This window comes from Canis lupus, chromosome 24 (assembly GCF_048164855.1).
Source record: "Canis lupus baileyi chromosome 24, mCanLup2.hap1, whole genome shotgun sequence".
NCBI lineage: Eukaryota > Metazoa > Chordata > Mammalia > Carnivora > Canidae > Canis > Canis lupus.
In genome coordinates, this window is record NC_132861.1 from 11105638 (window position 1) to 11125152 (window position 19515).

The window sequence follows — 19515 nt, forward strand, 5'->3', positions numbered from 1 at the left end:
TTGGCCTGTTTTATCTCTCAATTATAAAAGTAAAACGTAAGCCTTCAGATCGGCTCTGATCCTGATCCCAGCAGCCAACATTTCAACGGGAAAAGCAGACAGGTAGTTGAAATTCTGAATATGCAAAACCCCACAAAAGAAAATTCATTTAAGAAAATATCAAGAGGTAAGCTGTCCAGGTCTTCCAAAAACAATTTCGTTTGTCTTTTAACAAAAACCCTGGAGTGGTTCTTACAGGTTAACTTGCCCTCAGTGATGGTCTTCATTGTTCTCCCTACCAAAGTAACCTGATCCTTTTTCTTGTATCCCACCTAGATTTTGCTATCTTCCTCTCCGTAAACACACAGACTAGAAAATAGAAAATTTGAGTGGTTGTCTAAACTTTCACTCCCCACTTGTTCATGCAGTAAGTCACCAAATTCTGTGGACAGTTCTTTGGAAGCCTCAAATCCCCCCTCTCCAAGCCATCCTCACTCTATCACTGCCAAAGTGACGCTTGTAATAAGTCCGAGGTCTGCCAACGGCTCGGCTTAAATTCATCTATTTACTCCAACATCCAATGGCTCGGCTTAAAGTCATCTATTTACTCCAACCTGATTATGGAAAATTCCAAACAGCTCAGTATGAACCTGAGGATCATACTATGCATATTGCCTACTACGCTCATTGCACTCGCGACCAACCTCGCTCTCCAATCTCACCATGCTCTACTCCACTTTACCCTCAGCACCTTTCTCCAGACGCCCTTTTTTCATTACTCCCGTAAGCCACGGATACTCCCGGACGCCGACAGTGCACTACTTAGCCTCATATGAACTCAGTTACAGCACAATGAAATGTGTAAAGCTGGCCCTGGGAATGACGAAAGCCATGCAATTAAGCTTGTTTCCCAGTCCCGTGTGCACAATGGGGAGACCCAGAGAACCAGCTGCTCCGAGAAGAGCCTTAAGCCCATTGAGTTTGCACACACCCCTCCGTCTCCCCGCCAGCAGGCGGGCTCTGCACAGGAATTGGCTAAAAGGTAAAGCCACAGCAGACCCGAAGCCGAGGAAGGGGGTCGAGGGTCGGCTTTGGGCGCCCGGCCCGGCACCGAAACCCAGCCGTCCGGAATCCTAGACGCACAGGGCCAAGGCACGTTGGTCTCAAAACCCAACCTTAGAAACCCGAGGAGGCGCAGGGTTCGTTGACCCTCCCCACCTCCGCGCTCTTTGGGAGAGCGAAAAACAACACAACTCTGGTTTCTCTTCAGCATTTACCTCTCGGAGCCAAAACGAACCAGTAACTCTGTAACTGCATTAGCAGCCCTTCCCCGCGAGCCGCGTCCCAGCCCCTTCCCCCCCCCCCCACCCCCGCCTAGCCCACCTTTTTGGCGCGCCGACTGCCCCACAGGCGGCCCTTCTTCCCCCGCTCCGTCCGCCTTCCCGACTTCGGGACCCGGCGGAAACTACTTCCTCTCCTCCCTCACCTGCCGCGCGCACTCCCCTTCTTGGCACCAGGTCGGTCCGCACTCCCGTTCCAGCCTGGGTCCACGACACCCTCCGCAACGTTCAACCCACGTTCCCCTCGGCCCGCTCCTCCCCCACCGGCCTCTCCGCTACAAAAGCGGCTTCCGGTCTGAGTCCGCCGCAAAAGAGTTCCCCTTCCTGCTGGGCGCGGGGCCCGAAAGGACGTCAGCGAGGCGGGGAAGACGAGAGCGGGAGCGCTTCCGGGCGGCCTCTGCAGAGGCGTGGCTGTCCGCCTAGCAGTCGCAGTCGCAGGTTTCCGCTGCGGCGACGGCTAGGGGCGGGGCCGGTGGCTGCCGAGCCCGGCATCTGTGAGTGGCTGGGTTTGGGGAGGCGACGGTTCTGGAAGCTGCTGGAAAGCGCTCGAGTGGCGGAGGTGACGCCAGCGGCCAGGGGGTGGGGCGTGATTAAAACTAGTGCGCGTCCGGCAGCGGAGGGATTACGCTGAGGAGAGAGTCCGGCGCGCGCCGCGTCGCGCCCTGGCCCGGGCGAGCCCGGGTTGGAAGCGGCCGCGGCGGAGAGTGACCTGGGTGGGTGGGCGGGCGAGGGACGGGCTCCCTGGCCTGCAGAGGTGGCGCGTGCCTGCCGCGCCGCGGCCTCGCCGGACGGGCGTGGGTCGCGCGCGGCCCCCGTACTCCGCTCTCCTAAAGCCTCGGTGCGAGCCGAGCAGCCAAAGAGCGTGTGTTCACACAGGGTCACCACACACGGAGCTGCCCCTCCCTGTCTCCCCAAACCCCAGCCTCGAGGCCAGGGGCTTTTCTGCCAGGATTCTGGGGTGTTTCTCCTCCTTTCCTCCCTCCCAGATCTTCTAACGGTAAGGGGAGTAGCCAGAGCGCAGGGACGTTGCTCTCCACGACCCGTCCCGAGTGGTCAGCAGCCCGCCTGTCCCTGCTGCGCTCGTCTCAACTGCCCTGCCTTGTTCTCAGGAAGGGAGAATTCTCATTTAGTGGATAAGTGTGAGACTCTGCTTTCGCAGGAAGGTCATGTGGTTTAGGGGACATGGTGCCCGCGTGGGCTATTTCTGACCTGCGTTCTGCATCTTGGAGCAGCGTATTCGAGAAGTCCTTTTGGGCGATTGCTTTTGTGTCCTAGAGTGATACGTAGTTTCTGACCGTTTCTTCTTACAGAGTGACCACCGTTGGCATTTGGGACTGTGGGGGTATTTCTAGTGGTCTCAAAACTAAACTATATTCTGGAATAATGCTGGTAATTTTGATAGGACGGTATAGAGGACACAAGTCCTGTAACTAAGGAATTCCTCAGTAAAAAGGATTTTAGTTTTCGGTACTTAAACGACTGCATGTGGCCAAGAAATCCAATAGAGAGTTTGTTATTCTCCAGACTGAAAAGCAGGCTGGTTAGGTTTTGTTTACCTTCTATCGTTGTACTTGATTATTAATATACTGGTATGTTTGTTGTAAGATATAGCTAGTTTTCTTTTTCAAATGAATTATGAAAATACGAGAATGTAGTATTTCCTTCTTGAAGTGATAGCCAAACTCAGAGTTTTTCCTGTTCACCGTTGCTGTTTCCATTTTTAGGATGGGAAACACTTTTTTTTTTTTTTTTTTTTGTAATAAATGCTTGCTGAAGTGTTTGTCAGTTGAACAAAGATAATTCATTCGGTTAAAAATTGTAACTTAAATTTTAATATTGAGAAATCAACATCGCCAAACTGAATTTTGATATAACTTATAATTAAATTTGATATAATATAATGAAACGTTTGTAAAGTTGATTTATGTCTTTTAGTGCAAATTTGATTTTTTTTTTTTCTTGCCAGGAAAAAGTATGTAATAGTAACAGAAACAAAATGGATGTGGGGTTTGGGATGTGGAAAGAAAACAGGATTTTAGCATATGCTGAGTTTTGACGCCAGAGCTTTTCCCCTCTTGTAAAAGATTTGAAAAGTTCTGAAAGACTTGATAAGGTAAAAAGAATGATGGCATCATAGGACAATCCGTTAGAAGACCTTGCCTAGAAAGGCTCCTTTCATTTAAAGTAGCAGGCCCAGGTTGAGAAAAATAAATACATTTATGTTTTTTCTTTACTAGTGTATTTGAATGCCCCTTCCTATGTACACTAGTCCCAGAAAAAGAATTAAAGCAATCTCCTTGTCAGCAGTGTGGGACAGAAGTTTTATTTACCTGTTTCCAATTAAAAACTAACAATCTAATTAAAGAGATTTTATTAAGTTAATGAACAGCTACAATAGGAATATAATGTACAATTAAGGTTTTCTTTCCTTCCTTTTTTTTTTTTTTTTTTTATAAACTTCTCATAATGTCAGGTTTTGTCCCATCTGCTAGGTTGGATTCCTTAATCACAAGCCAAGTCTTCAGCCCAAACCTGGGATATAAAAGCAGCCTGCTGTGATTGGTTATTCTGATCTCCTCAAAAAGATGAGAGCTAAAGTGACTAACCATGGTTTTTAGCAGCACCTTTATGAGTACAGTCTATTTAATCTCTTATTTCATTCCAACATTCAGGAGGCTTTACAAACCAAGAACTTTTTAAACTTGGAGACAAAATTCATTTGGTAATAAAATATGACCTGAGTAAATGAGAAGTTTTTTATAGTTTTTATCCCATATGTTTTGCTGAAGAAATATTTTTATGTTTGCTTATGGGGTGCTACCCTTGGCCACTGGTATGGGAGGTGTAAGTTACATAATGATTTGTGTACCTTGTAACATTTTTATATTTCAAGGAATTATTATTTTTAAAACACATCCAGACTCTGGGTTTTGGTTAAGGAATGTGAACCCATATTCGTATTTTTGGCAGTACACATGTGTTGGTATTTGCATATTTAGAAAATTAAAACACTTTAGTTCTTGCCCTAAACTGAATTCAGTTGAGAGAGGATAGAAAAAAGTATACATGTCATACTGTAATATGCGCAGCCATGGAGATATGCACAGCCTATTTGTAAGTGTAGCCACATCAAGGTCACATGAGAAATTCATAGTCTGAGGATTTGAGGTTATTTCACACTTTAGACAAAACATGACAACCCATTATGTAGCCTAAACTTGTTTGCATTTTGTATGGACAAAATATTGAGAAAACAGTACGATTCTCAAGAGTCACAGAGTAGATACTGGAATATCTGATTTCTAATCCTCTTTTGCTGTGTGACCTTACATGAGTCACATAATTTTCGAGGCCTTGGTTTACAGATCTGTAAGTGAGAAGTTTAGAATAGATGGTCATTTATAGTTCCAATATTCTATCTGTAGATATTTATCCTTAGCACTATGCCTACTTTTTGTAAATGTTTTCCATTAAAAGCATGATCCTATTTTGTCTCAAACTACGTTAGATGATCTAAATTTTGTATTTTTGGGGGGTTAGGTAATATTTCTCACTGTTCAAAATTCAAAATGAATATGCAGTGAAAACTTTTCCTTTCTGCTCCTGCCCCTAAGCCACCTAGTTCCTTGCCTACGAAGTAACCAATGTGAAGAGTATCTTGTGTATTTTTCCGAAAAAAAGTGCATGTATATATAAGCAAATACTACATATTTTTTTGCATTTTTTATGTAAATGGTATTATACACAGTTTATGTACTTTATATTTTTTCGTTTATCTTGAAGTTCTGTGTCATATGAGGTGGCTTCTTACTCATTTTTATGGCAGCATAATATTCCATTGTATGATGTATCGCTTCATCAGTCTTCTCCTTTTGGGCATTTACATTTTTTTGCTTGGTTTTTATTAAAAGCATTATGCGGTGAATAACTTTGTACATTCATCATTTTCAATATATGTGAATGTCTTTTCCCTAAACAGTGGCACAGCTCTATTGGGATAGTGACATAGTTGATAAAATATGTTATTTAGTTACCAATAACAAAAAATTGATGGCTCAGGGTCTCAACAGTAATTACCAGGGTTCCATCAACTTTGACTTATGTTGCTGTCTCTGCCATTATAGTATAGTGGCATAGCTAGAGTAAACATATCAATAAATCACATCATCTGAATGGCTGTTTATTTGAGCCTTAGATGAAGCAAGTAGATTATATGTAGGGACCTTGTCCTAAACAATCAAATAAGAATATATGTAAGTATATGTAAATGTTTATGTAAATGTTTAAACACTAAAATCATGCAGCAGAGCAAGATTTTCAATGAGAGGCTTATAAGAATGAAGACTAATTGATGTAACAACATATTTCTGCTTTCCAGCTCATGTTTATTCCTGGGTGTATACTCATTGAGTACTATTTAAATTTATATTTTTCTTTTAAACTACTTTACCAAGCACATACATTTGACTTTATGTAAGATACAACTTTTATAGTATTCCCACTTTACCAATAAAAAAAACTAAACCTAGAAGTAAACAAATGACCCGGATTTGCATAGCAAAGTGGCAGACCTGGGACTCGAACCTGCATCCTCTAATTTCTAACAGAGGGCTTTTCCCAGTATATCACATGCTCTTATCATTTCACGTGTAGCTATAGCAGTAGATCTGAAAATGCCCAGTGGTTAGAGACTGCTTTAGGTACATCTCCTCTGCCTAAGTATAGCAGTAGATCTGAAAATGCCCAGTGGTTAGAGACTGCTTTAGGTACATCTCCTCTGCCTAAGCTCCAGAGCAACCTAGAGTACAGAAAGCAGCAGGGTGTTTTTCTGAAGACAAAAGAACATTTTATAAGTAATTATTGAAGTAATTACACAACATGTTGATTAGCAATCAGGAGGACTCCAAATCAAAAAATTAAAGCTGATCTAGAGAAACACTCTTCTTTCCTAATTGGGACACAGTCATCACTTGGAGATGAATTTATCAGTCATAAGGACTGGAGAGAAATTAGGATTATTTGGAAACAGTCTGACATTCATGCCAGAATTCATGCCATTTTTAAATTTAGCCAGGAAAATCTGAACCATCAGAAAAGGAGAATTGGTGAGTGAAAGAACTGCAAGAGACTTGGTAAATAGAAGGATGGAGAATGTGCTGTAGTAACTACATTCCCCTGAAGTTGGAATTGTAACATATGACCACCACCCCTGCTTTAGGGCCTTAATTCTGGCTGTTCCCCTTTTCCCTGCAAATTTGACTCTTACCCTTCAAGTGTCAGCCTCAGTTTCACTTGTCAAGCTGTCCACCCTATCTGAGTAGTAATCTGTCTGCCACCCCTATCCTAATACCTAATTACCACCTGCTCTTTGTTTTCTTAATTGTTTGTGTGTGTGTTGTCAGTCTCCACTAAGTTGTGTGTTCTGTGAGGGCAAGGACTACATCTGTTTTGTTCACTGTTATTCCATAGTTATAGTACATATTTGTTGATCAATGAACCATCTTCATGATTTCCAATTCATATGGCTGACAAAACCTACTCTTAAAATGGAATGTTTTCAACAGTATATTTCCCCACATTTTTATATTTGTTCAGCATTGTTTTAGAAGATGTGTATGTCATTTATGTGCTCATCTTCTTACTGAGAAAAATATTTGTCAACAAGCTTTTATCGTATATGCAAAGAACTATGCTAACTGCAGGGTGAATACAAAGGTGAATAATACATAATCCTTCTCCCTAAAGAAAAGTAGAAACATTTGTAAACATAGTTTTTATACAAAAGCAAAATGAATTAATACTAAATAGAGATGTGCAAAAAAAAAAAATAGAGATGTGCAAGAAATATTCAGAAGCAACAATGAAGAAAATGGTTAATTTTAATTATAGGAAGTGCCTCACAGAGTTGAATTTTGACTTTGGTCTTAAGGATAGAAACAGTTGAGATGCTTATCGATATAGAGAATAGGGATAAATAAGTCTTTAGCTTTACTTGTTAGAAAGCCTTTAAAATAGTAATATTTAACACAAAGAAGTCTTATAAAATATTGTCATAAAGCGATCTTTATAAATGTCAGTAATAGGGATGCCTGGTGGCTCAGTGGTTGAGTGTCTGCCTTTGGCTCAGGTGGTGATCCTGGGGTCCTGGGATTGAGTCCTGCATCGGGCTCCCTATGGGAAGCCTGCTTCTCCCTCTTTCTATGTGTCTGCCTCTTTCCGTGTTTCTCATGAATGAATAAACTAAATCTTTTAAGAAATCTAAAATATATAATAAAAATTTCAGTAATAAAATTAATCTGGCCTTAAATATTATACTTCTGAATTGAGATTAACTTTAAAATAATTTGACTGTTTTGAGTAGGTTGATGCTTTCCAGCTAGTTGCTAAGTTATGGGTTCAATCTAAGAATTAGATTCTGATTGCTAATTGAAATTAGTAATTATTTAGTAAACTAATCAAGACAAACTGTTGAATGATTTTTTAAATTCTTTTTTTAAGTGATTTTCAAGCCATTGGTGATCTTTAACGTATGGTTCTCTGACCACACAAGTTAAAATGTGGACTATTTTTTGATGGTCTAATTTGGATTTCTTTTTTAAGTTTATAGTTGCTTTCCTACTCTTGTGTATTTTCCTAATATATAGATTCTCCCTCCTCTTACAAAAAAAAACAAAACAAAACAGGCTTTAGATTCACAGACCTGATTTCAACTTGTCCACTTATTAATCACAGTTCTGCTACTTTACAATTTTGTTTCTTCCAACAAAATACTTAACTTCCCTGAGGCCTAAGTTTCATCCATATGATGAAAATATCTACAATCCCACTGTGTCATTTAACTATTTTTGTGACCTAAGGTAAATTATTTAATCTGTCTGAGCCTCAGTTTTCCCATGTATGAAATGAAATGATCTTAAATGAGGTGATACATGGAACAGTGCCTGGCAGTTAATAACCCTCAGCAAATGTTGGTTTCCCTCCATTATCTTCCATTTCATCTAAGCCCTGCATGTCTCTTAAAATTTGCTTGAAGTTCTGTTTGCTATAATCTTTCCTTTGATAACTCACAGCAGTCTCTTTTTTCCCCAAAGTCATTGCACTCACTGTGTATACCCTGGTTCTTAAATTGGTATGGATCAATGTTATATCGGGAACTTACTAAAAATGCAATTGCTTGGGTCCTATTCCTGATTCTTTGGGTTTGGCGTGGGGTCTGGGCATCTGTGTTTTTTTGCCTCTCTCCAGATTTTCTGATGCTTACCAGTGATCATAATTTCTCACTTACTTGTTAGTTATATGCTTCTTATAGTTTATATTTGTTAGGCAATTATTATATTACTATTTAACCCTTCAGGTTGTCTTAGTTTACATACCAAATATACTGTACAGTTCATAAGAGCATGAAATACCCATGATAATGCTCTGTTTTTGGTTTAGAGGTTGATAGTAATGCCACCCGTTGCTGAAGTAGAGATCCAGTTAAGACATAAAATGCAGAGATCGCACAGATGAGGGGTCAAATACAAGTTTAATTCTGAAAAAGTTGTTTGGGAAATGTGGCTGAGTTTTGCAGCAACAATGAATTTCTAGTATTGCACTCCAAAATAAGGCTGATTTAAACCTCAAGTTTCTTCTGTCTGCAAGAATGGAGCTTGTCCTCCTATGTTTACTGTGTGATAGACAATAGCCCAGAATAAATGTCTGTCTTCTTAGACAAATTCCAAATGGAAAGGAAATAGAAAGTGGCTGAGCCTCAGAATTTTTTTCTTTCAAATTTATCAGACCAGTTATTCCCTCCTCTGCCAGGGAGGAGGTCAGCTATGAGTATTACTCGAAGAAAGTTTCATGTGGAGATGTGGAGTATGCCAGAACTCTCATGTCCCCTGTGGTATTCAATAGGCATACTTGTCGATGGATTTTTTTTAATACCTTGAATTGCATCAGGATACTGTGATTTTTAATATTTAAGTGGGACATTATAAAGCTACAATTTCAGTTAAATTAATTTATATCATTATATTTTACTATGCAAGAAAGTACCCCAAAATAGCTTAAACTACAAGTATTTATTTCACACCATTTCTGATGGGCAGGAATTTGGGAGTGGTTTAACTGAGTAGTTCCAATTCAGGATCTCATGTGGTTGTATTCATCTGAAGGCTGCATAAGTGTCTCTCAACATGATAGCTGGCTGTCCTCCAGAGCAGGTGATCTAAAAGAGAGGCAGAAACCAGTGTCTTATTTATAACCTACCTTTAGAAGTGATATGCCATCACTTTCTTGCTCAGACCCACTCTCATATACTGTGGGAGGGACCCACACAGGGTGTGAATACCAGGAGGCAGGGCTTGTTGGAGGCCCGCTTGGAGGCTGGCTGCACAATTACATAACATGTTAGTTTGAGGGACACCGGGATGGCTCAGCAGTTGAGCATCTGCTTTCGGCTCAGGACATGATCCTGGGGTCTGGGGATCTAGTCCCTCATTCAGCTCCCTGCATGGACCCTGCTTCTCCCTCTGCCTCTCTGTGTGTCTCTCATGTATGAAATGAAATAAATATAAAATTTTAAGATTTTATAAATAAAATCTTAAAAAAAATAAAAGTTTGATTTTGTTACCTCACATTGCTTCAACTGAGAGCAAGTAATTTAATAATGTTATAGTTTCCTAGCTGGAGATAAGAGGATGATTTTCTGCTACTGGCCTCTCCTTCCTGTCTAGCTCTGTCTAAATTAGAAATTTACAAAGTATGATCAAGAACTATCTGTGGTTTGTATGATCTTCCAGAGAGTCTGAAAGTTCAGGTGATCTATAGGCAGACTTATAATTACAGGTGATAATACCTATAATTTTTATTTTAATATGAATTAACTTATTTCTGGGAGGTGCGTCGTGAAGTACAATCCGTAGCTTCTGATTTATTCAAGCAAGGGTTTTCTTTTTGTAGCGGTAGTCTGAATGAGGTGGACTAAATGGCTAGTGAAGGTCATTTTCCTTACTAAAATAAACCACTGGCCCAAAGGGGTTAAAAAACACTTTAAGTAAGCATCAGTGGTGCCAAAGCACTAAAGAAGATCAAGTTAGTGAAATGAAATGGTATAAAATCATTCACCATTTGGGGGCACCTGGCTGTCTCAGTCAGTAGAGCTTGTGATTCTTAATCTTGGTATTGTGTTCAAACCCACATTGGGTGTAAAAATTACTTAAAAATAAAACTTTTGGGGAAAAAATCATTAACATTTTATTTTACTCATTTATTTCACCACGTGAGGTGAACTGTTTTATTTCATTATGAACTCATTTATCATAATTTATATTTCATATAATCTAAATGCAGGTTTTGTAAGATAGCAAGACATACATAGCAGTGTAAGTTTGGGGGATTTGAAATGTTTACTGAATTAAACAGTATAAAATTCATTTGTATAAAATCATTTATATAAAAAAATTCTTTTTTTAATGTTTTCCAACATCATGGAAAAGATAACTTGAAGATTGTGGCAGAAAATGTTTTGAGATATATTGATAATGCTTAAATGTTCTTTAAAATTCTAGGCATAAACTTTGTTCGGTCAGTTTTCATTTTAAGTTCCTTAAAGAACATCCATTAAGTTGTTTAAAGAATTTATACATGAATGACCAGTTATAGAAGCCTAGATAAAAGCATAATCAGATCTTCCACCTGTATTTAAGCTGTTTACTACATAGAAGCGTGTATAGAGTATACCTGCACCAGACCCAGTGCTCTCATTTGGCTCTTGTAATTTCCCATCAGGTAGGCATATTGGACAGCAACTTTCACCCTCAGTTATTAGGAGGCAGTATTTTGCTAGTCAGGGAAGAAATTTCTGAGAATTCATTTAACTTTCCAAATGTAGTTTGTTGTGCCTAATCCATAAAATGTTTAGTTTGGGTACTGATTAGCTTTGGGATGAGATCTCCCATGATTCTTACCATAAATGAGAGGTGGTAGTATATTTTTTCTGACTGTGGAATAGATAAACCCCCCTCAGTTGAGTCTTCAGAGCTTAGAGGTGACAGTTAAATGGGAAAAACAAACACAAACCCTAAAATAAGTTGAGAATTTTCTGAAAAAAAGGGCAGAGAAATACAGGAAAGTTGGGAGGTGTTAATCTTAGGATACTGTGCCAGCAATAATGAATATATTTACTACTTTCAGAAGCTCGTTTCCAAGACAGAAGAACAAGCTAAGTGGCTTCACCAAGAATCAGTCGGATCCATTCTGTAAGACCGGTCTTTTCAAAAACTCATTAAGAGACACCAAAGAAACATAATCAAATGCAATGCATGGACTTTGATTAAATCCTGGTTTGAGAAGAACTGCTGCAAAGCATGTTTGGGGGTAATTTTAATAAGCCTAGTTATAGAATATGTGAGTGTATTTTTTATTTTCCATATGTATTAATGGTAATAATTATGTATGTAGGAGAATTGTCCTTTTTTTAGGAGATGTATCTAAGTATTTAGAGGTGAAGTTATCTTCAATATTTAGAAGGGATGTGTGTGTGTGCATGTGTGTGTATATATATATGTACAAATAGGAAAAACAAATGTGTGTTTGCTAATGTGTGTAGTGAATCTCTGTGATAGATAATGCGGGGGTGTTGTCATACTATAGTTTTCTACTTGCTTTACAAAGGACTCCTGAGAGTGTATCTTGTATAGCTACTGTCTCTACCTTCTTCTGTTAGCTCTTTGGCATCCAGGCCAGTTAGACTTTTCATTCCTAGTCCCCCACCACCACCACCCCCGCCACACACACACACACACACACACACTATTCCTTTCCACATCATTGACATCCATGTTGCCAGATTTCAGGGTCATTTCTGAGTTGCCATTCTCCTTTTCCCTTTCCACAGCATTTGACATGGTTGTTGATTCCTTCTTACTCTCAGTACTCTTACTTCAAGTCGTCATCGTCTTCACCTTTTTAGTATTTTGTACTGGTTTCCCTCCTCTTTAAACATTGGAATGGCTCAGAATTCAGATATCTTCTCATTTTAATTCACTAATCTTGTCTTGTAGCTTTTAGTAGTATAAAGTAGTATATCTTCAGCCCCAACTTCTCCCCAGAATTTCAAGTTCACTTATCAATCAGCCTACCTGATATATTCACTTGACACCAAGTAGATAGATTTAAAATTTAGTATGTCTGATAAATGCTCGAGTCTCAACAGTCACTTCTACTCATCCACAAACAAAGCAGAGCACCTGTTTCTAACTACCACTCCCACATTCTTCCTCATCTCAGTGCTAGGCACGTCATTGATCTAGTTGGTCAGGTGAGAAAGCTTGGTATCATCTCTGACTCCTTTTTCCCCTTACAGTATACATTTAATCTAGCACATATGGTTAGCTCTACTTTTAAAATATATCTAGAATTTTGCACTTCTTCAACTCTCACCACTACCATCTTTTAAATCTTTTTTTTTTTAAGATTTTATTTATTCATGAGAGACACGCAGAGAGAGGCAGAGATATAGGCAGAGAGAGAAGCAGGCTCCATGCAGGGAGCCTGATGTGGGACTCGATCCGGGACTACAGGATCACGCCACTGAGCCACTCGGGTATCCCTCACCACTACCATCTTAATCCAAGCCACCATTCTATGACAGATAATAGAGTCTCTCAACTTAAGCACTACTGACATTTGAGGCCAATAGTTCTTTTTAGGGGGATGGGCTGTCCTGTGCATTGTAGGATGCTTAGCGTATCCTAGCTATTACCTGCTAGATACAAGTAGCAACTGCCTCTCCCATGGTTGTGATAATCAAAAATGTCACCAGACATAGCTAACATGTCCCTGAGTGTGGGGGGAGGATTGCCTTCAGTTGAGGACCATTGGATTATAGCAATAGCCTCCAGTTCTCCCTAATTCCTTGCCTCTCCACAGTTTATTCTCCACCTAGCAACCAGTGTATCATATAAACATATCAGTAAGATCATGTCATTCCTTTGCTCAAAATATTGCAGTGGCTTCCCATCTCAGGCTCAAATCTGTAAGTGTCTACAGATTCCTTCCCTACACGCACACACCTGTGGAAGAGCAGGTTATTCCCATTGTTCAAAACGTTCTCTCTTTATACAAATTGGAAAGGACACCCCTTTCACTAGGTAGATACAGCCCCTTACCCTACTTTATTTTTCTTTACTGCATCATTTACCAGTTTGCATCTTACATTTATTGAATGACTAGTAAAATTGGAATTGCAATAATATATACAAAGTCTATAGTTTTAGTAATGTGCACAGTTGTAATGATGTGCCAAGATAAGTGCTAAAATTTCAAGAAAGGCTTAGCGCCTAACCTAGCCCAGAGATTTTTTTTTTAAGATTTTATTTATTCTTGAGAGATACAGAGAGACACACAGAGGGAGAAGACATAGAGACATAGGCAGAGGGAGAACCAGGCTTCATGCAGGGAGCCCGATGTGGGACTTGATCCCGGGAATCCTGGATCATGCCCTGAGCCAAAGGCAGATGTTCAACTGCTGAGCCACCCACGTGTTTCTAGCTGAGCGATTCTTAAAAGATCTCTCAGAATAAATGTCTAAATAGGACTTAGTCTGGTAGTATAGAAGAAGAGAAAGGTATTAATAGAAGAATAGAAAGAGGGGAGCAAATGATTAGTTCAGTTTTGAACGGATTCCAGGATCCGTCCATGAAATTATTTCATCAGGTGGTAGAGAGGTATAAGTTTTGATCTCTCAAGAGACATCTGGGCTGTAGATACAGGTTTAAGAGTAATCAGTAAGTAGACAGAAATGAGAGAATGTTTACATGTCCTAATTGGAAGGATAGGCCTGAAATGTAGTCTCATAACCTAAGGAAATTCCCTAATCACTTACCACAGGGGAAAATGTAGGGGGGTGGGGGGAGATAAAAGACTGCTGATGTGCTTCCCTAAGACAAGGGAAACGAATGAGATTGAGTTAGTTGGTCATTGTACTTTAGAACTCTTTCCCTTACTTCAGTCTGGTTTAAACTGAATAATTGTTCTTCCTCAGGGCTTATCAAAGTGTTGATTAGATCAGACCAATAGAGCCTGCTGGTTATGACTAGTAATAGATACCAAGACTCTAACTTCCATACCTTAGAAAAATCAGTTTTTCAAACTTGGAAATTTGGAGGTGGAAACTTTAAAGTATAGATTATGAAGTGTTTTTATTTCATTCTTACACTCTTAACTGGAGATAGTAAACTAGCATGTTTTAGTCTAACAGTGATCTGTTCAGCAAACTACAAAACCTTGTGGCTTTAAAAAAATGCTTATTTCTAATAATTCTGTAGGTCACTGTAAAGTTCTACTGGTCTCACCTGGGTCCTGTCATGCAAGCCGCAGTCAGTCGGCAATGTGGCCTGGGACTGAAGGGTCTCAGGATGGCTACACTGGCATATCTGAGGCCATGGTGCTCCCTGTCAGTTGGGCATCTCTCTCCCTCTCCAGGCAGTCTCCTCATTCATGATCTCCCTTGGGCTTTCCAACATGGCAACAGAAGTATTCCAAGAGGGCAAAGCCTACAAGGCTTCTTTAGGCCTAGTCTCAGAAGTTGCATAAGATCAATTCTCTTGCATTCTACCACACTATTATATATGCAGATTCTCAAACCTCACAACAATGCTGCAGAAAGTGGGTACCATTATTATTTTCATTTTTAAAGTGCAGAAACTAAAGCTCAGCACTAGTAGTTTGACCACAGACACCAAAAAGGCAAGTCACAAAACCAAACGTGGGTTTCAGATTCTCTTTACCAATTAGCTAACTTTGTGATGTTGATTGATCTGAGCCTGACTCCTCACCTATAAAACAGTAATACTACTATATAGAATTATTTTCAGGATTGAATGATTTGCCCTCTGAAGTACTTAGTAGAAGCAGTTCAAGGTCATAGCATAGGAAGATCCTAAACTCTTCTCCTCCCACAGACACACCAAATCTACAGCTATATATGGAACAGTTCCCTTTGGAAAAGACCTAAAAACTAACCAGAGGGTTCTTCTACAAAAATTCCTCTAAAAGGCTACGTAGAGACCAGTTGGAGAGGCAGAGATGTGGTCTCACTAAAAACCCCATCTCCAGCATTGCAACTCACAATTGGGTGAGGTCATACAAATAACAGCACTTCTCTGTGAGGAGCAGGAGATTCCTGCCTCATGTTGGTCACTCCAATTCTTGTGACCTGCATCAAAGAGACCCCCAAAACACCTGGCTTTGAGAATCAATGAGACTTACACATCCAGGAGAACCAAAAGGCTATAAAGGATTCCACTTTTAAAGGACTTGCATGCAGACTCACTCATCCCAGCACAAAAGCAGCAGTTTGCAAAGCACCTAGACTTTGTATGAAGAAGATTAATTTGTTAATCTTAAAGCATCTGCCAGAAGGTAGGGGCTGGTTTCAGTTTTCTTTGGGGAAAGAGGCACTGTTAGCACCAGCAGGCACATAACAGTCACAGCACTCTCCTGCTGCCCGGTTAAAGCTGGCAAGAACACCAATATACTTCCCCACCACATTGCTAAAGCTGGCAGGCATGTCCCAGCCCTGTGCTCTCCTGCTGCCTTGCTAAAGCTGTAGCTATATAATCCACATAGGGGATGCCCTTTGATTACTTGGCTCTGGAACAGACATTCAGGTCCAGGAAGCTCAGAGAATTCCAAATAAGATGACCCCAAAGAGAGACCTACTCCAAAATAAACTAATTAAGTGTCAAAGAGAATTTTAAAAGCAGCAAGAGAGAAACGACATTATATACAAGGGAACCCCCATGCAACTATCAGCAGATTTTTTAGCCAAAACTTTGCAGGCCAGAAAGGAGTGGCATGGTATATTCAAAGTGCTGAAAGAAAAAAAAAAAAACTTCCAGCCAAAAATATTCTACCCAGCAAGGTTATCACTCAGAATTAAGGGGAGATAAAGCATTTTCCAGACAAGGATAAACTGACGGAATTTATCACCACTAAACTGGCCTTATAAGAAATGTTAAAGAAACTTCTTTAAGCTGAAAAGAAAGGACACAGAAAACCTGTGAAAGCAAAAATCTTCCTGGTAAGGGTAAAAGTAGTGGATTAATCATTTAGAAACCTTAGTATGAAGGTTAAAAGACAAAAGCAGTAAAAGTAACTAAAACAATAATAATTAAGGAATACACAAAAGATATGTGACCTCAAAACATGGGCAGGGGTATAAAAATGTAGACTTTTAGGATATGTTCAAACTTAACTTGCTATCAACTCAGACTGTTAGATATAATATGTTTATGTTAAACATAAACCTCATGGTAACCATAGGACAGAGACTTAACATAAGTTACACAAAATATAATGAAAAAGGAATCTAAGCACAACACTACAAAAAATTATCAAACCACAAAGGAAGAGAGCAAGAATAGAATAAAGCAACAGGAGCTACAAAACAGAAAACAATGAACAAAATGGCAATAAATACATACCTATCAATAGTTACATGTAAATGGACTAAATCTCTAACCAAAAGGGACAGAGTAACAGAATGGATAAGAAAAACAAGGGATGCCTAGGTGGCTCAGTGGTTGACTGTCTGCCTTTGATTTAGGTCATGATCCTGGTGTCCTGGGATCGAGTCCCACATCAAGTTTCCTGTGAGAAACCTGCTTCTCTCTCTGCCTATGTCTCTGCCTCTCTGTCTCAATATCTCATGAATAGATAAATAAAATCTTTAAAAATAAAAGGAAAACAAGACTCATCTATATGCTGCCTACAAGAGACTTCAGGTGTAGGTTACATAGACTGTGAAAGGAGAGGGGTGGAAAAAGCCGTTTCATGCAAACGGAAACCAGAAGAAAGCTGGGAGAGTAATATTTCTATCAGACAAAGAAAAGCTATTTTATGATATCTCTTCAAAAAATAAACAAGATTGGGGCATCTGGGTGGCTCAGTTAAGTGTCTGCCTTTGTCTCAGATCATGATCCCAGGGTCCTGGGATTGAGCACCACATCAGGTTCCCTGATCAGCAGGGAGAATGCTTCTCCCTCTCTACTGCTTGTGCTCTTTTGTGCTTATGTGCGCTCTCTCTCTCTGAAATAAATAAAATCTTTTAAAATAAAACATTGACAGACTTTCAGACTAAGAAAAAAAAAGGGGGCTCAAATAAAATCTGAAGTGAAAAGGGAGAAATTACAAATGATATCAAAGAAATGCAAAAGATCCTAAGGGACTACTATGAATGATTATATGCCAACAAATTGGACAACCTAGAAGAAATGGACAAATTCCTAGAAGCATACAATTTTCTAAGACTGAATCATGAAGAAACAGAAAATCTGAATAGACCAGTTACTAGTAAGGAAAGTGAATCGGTAATCAAAAAATCTCCCAACAGGACACCTGGGTGGCTCAGTGGTTGAGCATCTGCCTTTGGCTTTGGTGGTGATCCTGGGGTTCTGGGATCATGTCCCACACCAGGCTCCCCACAGGAAGTCTGCTTCTCCTACCTACATCTCTGCCTCTTTCTGTGTCTCATGAAAAAATAAATAAAATCTTAAAAAAAGAAGAAAAAACTCTTCCAACAAACAAAAGTCCAGCACCAGACAGCTTCACTAGTGAATTCTACCATTCAAAGAAGATTTAATACCTATCCCTCTCAGATGCTTCCAAAAAATTGAAGAGGAGGGAACACTTACTCATGTACAAGGCCAACATTACCTTGATACCACAAGACACCACACACAAAAAATTACAGGCCAACAACCCTGATGAACATAAATGCAGAAATTCTCAACACAGTATTGGCAAACCAAAATTCAACATGTGTTAAAAGGATCACGTATCATAAGTGGGATTTATTCCAGTGATGCAAGGATGGTTGAACATCTGTAAATCAGTCAGCGTTCTACACCACAGTACAAAATGAAGAATTAAAAATCTGATCACCTCCATAGATGCAGATAAAGCATCTGACAAAACTTAACACCCATTTATGATAAAAAACTCCCAACAGGTTGGATGTGGAGGGGACATATATTAATATAATACAGGTCATGTGGTCACTTCATTTACAATAAAGGAGCCAAGAATATACAGTGGGGAAGGGACAGTTACTTCAATAAATGATGTTGAGAAAACTGGACAGTTATATGCAGAAGAATTAGTGTATTATCCATAAACAAAATTTATAAATAACACCATAAGCAAAAACTAATTCAAAATAGTTGACAGACTTAAATGTAAGACCTGAAATATAAGACTTAATTAAGACCATAAACTCCTAGAAGAAAACATTAGGTGGTAAGCTCCTTGACATCAATCTCAACAATGATTTTTTGGATTTGACTCCCAAAGGCAAAGTCAGTGGCAACAAAAGCAAATATAAACAAGTTGGACATCAAACTAAAAAGCCAGCACAGGCACTTGGGTAGTTCAGTCAATTAAGCTTCTGCCTTCAGCTCAGGTCATGATCCCGCAGTCCTGGGATTGAGCCCTGTGTTGGGCTCCCTGCTCAGCGGGGGAGTCTGCTTCTGCTCACTCCACTGTACTCACACCCTCACTTTCTCCCTCAAATCTTTAAAATTTAAGAAAATAAGCTGCTGCACAGCAAAGGAAACTATCAACAAAATGAAAAGGCAGCCTACTGAATAGGAAAAAAAATATTTGCAAATCATATGTCCAATAGGGGGTTAATATCCAAAAATACATAAAGAACTCATACTACTTAATAGCAGAAAAAGCAGCCCAATTAAAAAGTGGGCAGAGAAACTGAAGAGATATTTTTCCAAAGAAGACATACAGATGATCAACAGGTACCTGAAAAGATGCTCAACATCACTAGTCATCAAAGAAATGCAAATCAAAACCACAATGAAATATCACTCCACACCTGTTGGAGTGACTGTTACCAAAAAAAATGAGATAACAAGTGTTGGTGAGGATGTATGGAAAGGGAATCCATATGCACTGTTAGTGGGAATGTAAATTGGTGCAGCCACTGTGGAAAACAGTATAGAGGTTCCTCAGAAAATTAAAAATAGAGTTACCATATGATCCAATAATTCCACTTCTGGGTATTTATCTGAAGAATATGAAAACAGTAATTTGAAAAGATAGATACATCCCTATGCTCATTGTAGCATTATTTACAATAGCCAAGATACAGGAACAAGTGACCTACACACACAATGGAATACTACTTGTTTATAAA

The 19515-nt window shown here is 39.6% G+C and overlaps 2 protein-coding genes across 12 annotated transcripts in view; one reads left to right on the forward strand and one right to left on the reverse strand.

Annotated features, from left to right (window-relative positions):
- The window catches only part of USPL1 (ubiquitin specific peptidase like 1), a 33584-nt gene extending 31749 nt beyond the window's left edge, over nucleotides 1–1835 (reverse strand). The window contains exon 1 of one of the 7 annotated variants that reach the window (XM_072795578.1): nucleotides 1466–1835. The gene's annotated coding sequence lies outside the window, so the exon portion shown is untranslated. The other 6 variants (XM_072795577.1, XM_072795574.1, XM_072795580.1 and 3 more) reach the window with 6 other exon arrangements.
- HMGB1 (high mobility group box 1) overlaps nucleotides 1717–19515 on the forward strand; it is a 126356-nt gene continuing 108557 nt past the window's right edge. The window contains exons 1-2 of one of the 5 annotated variants that reach the window (XM_072795584.1): nucleotides 2169–2316; nucleotides 11499–11563. The gene's annotated coding sequence lies outside the window, so the exon portion shown is untranslated. Of the gene's footprint in view, nucleotides 1814–1950; nucleotides 2033–2057; nucleotides 2317–11498; nucleotides 11564–19515 lie in introns of those variants that run through there. The other 4 variants (XM_072795586.1, XM_072795585.1, XM_072795583.1 and 1 more) reach the window with 4 other exon arrangements.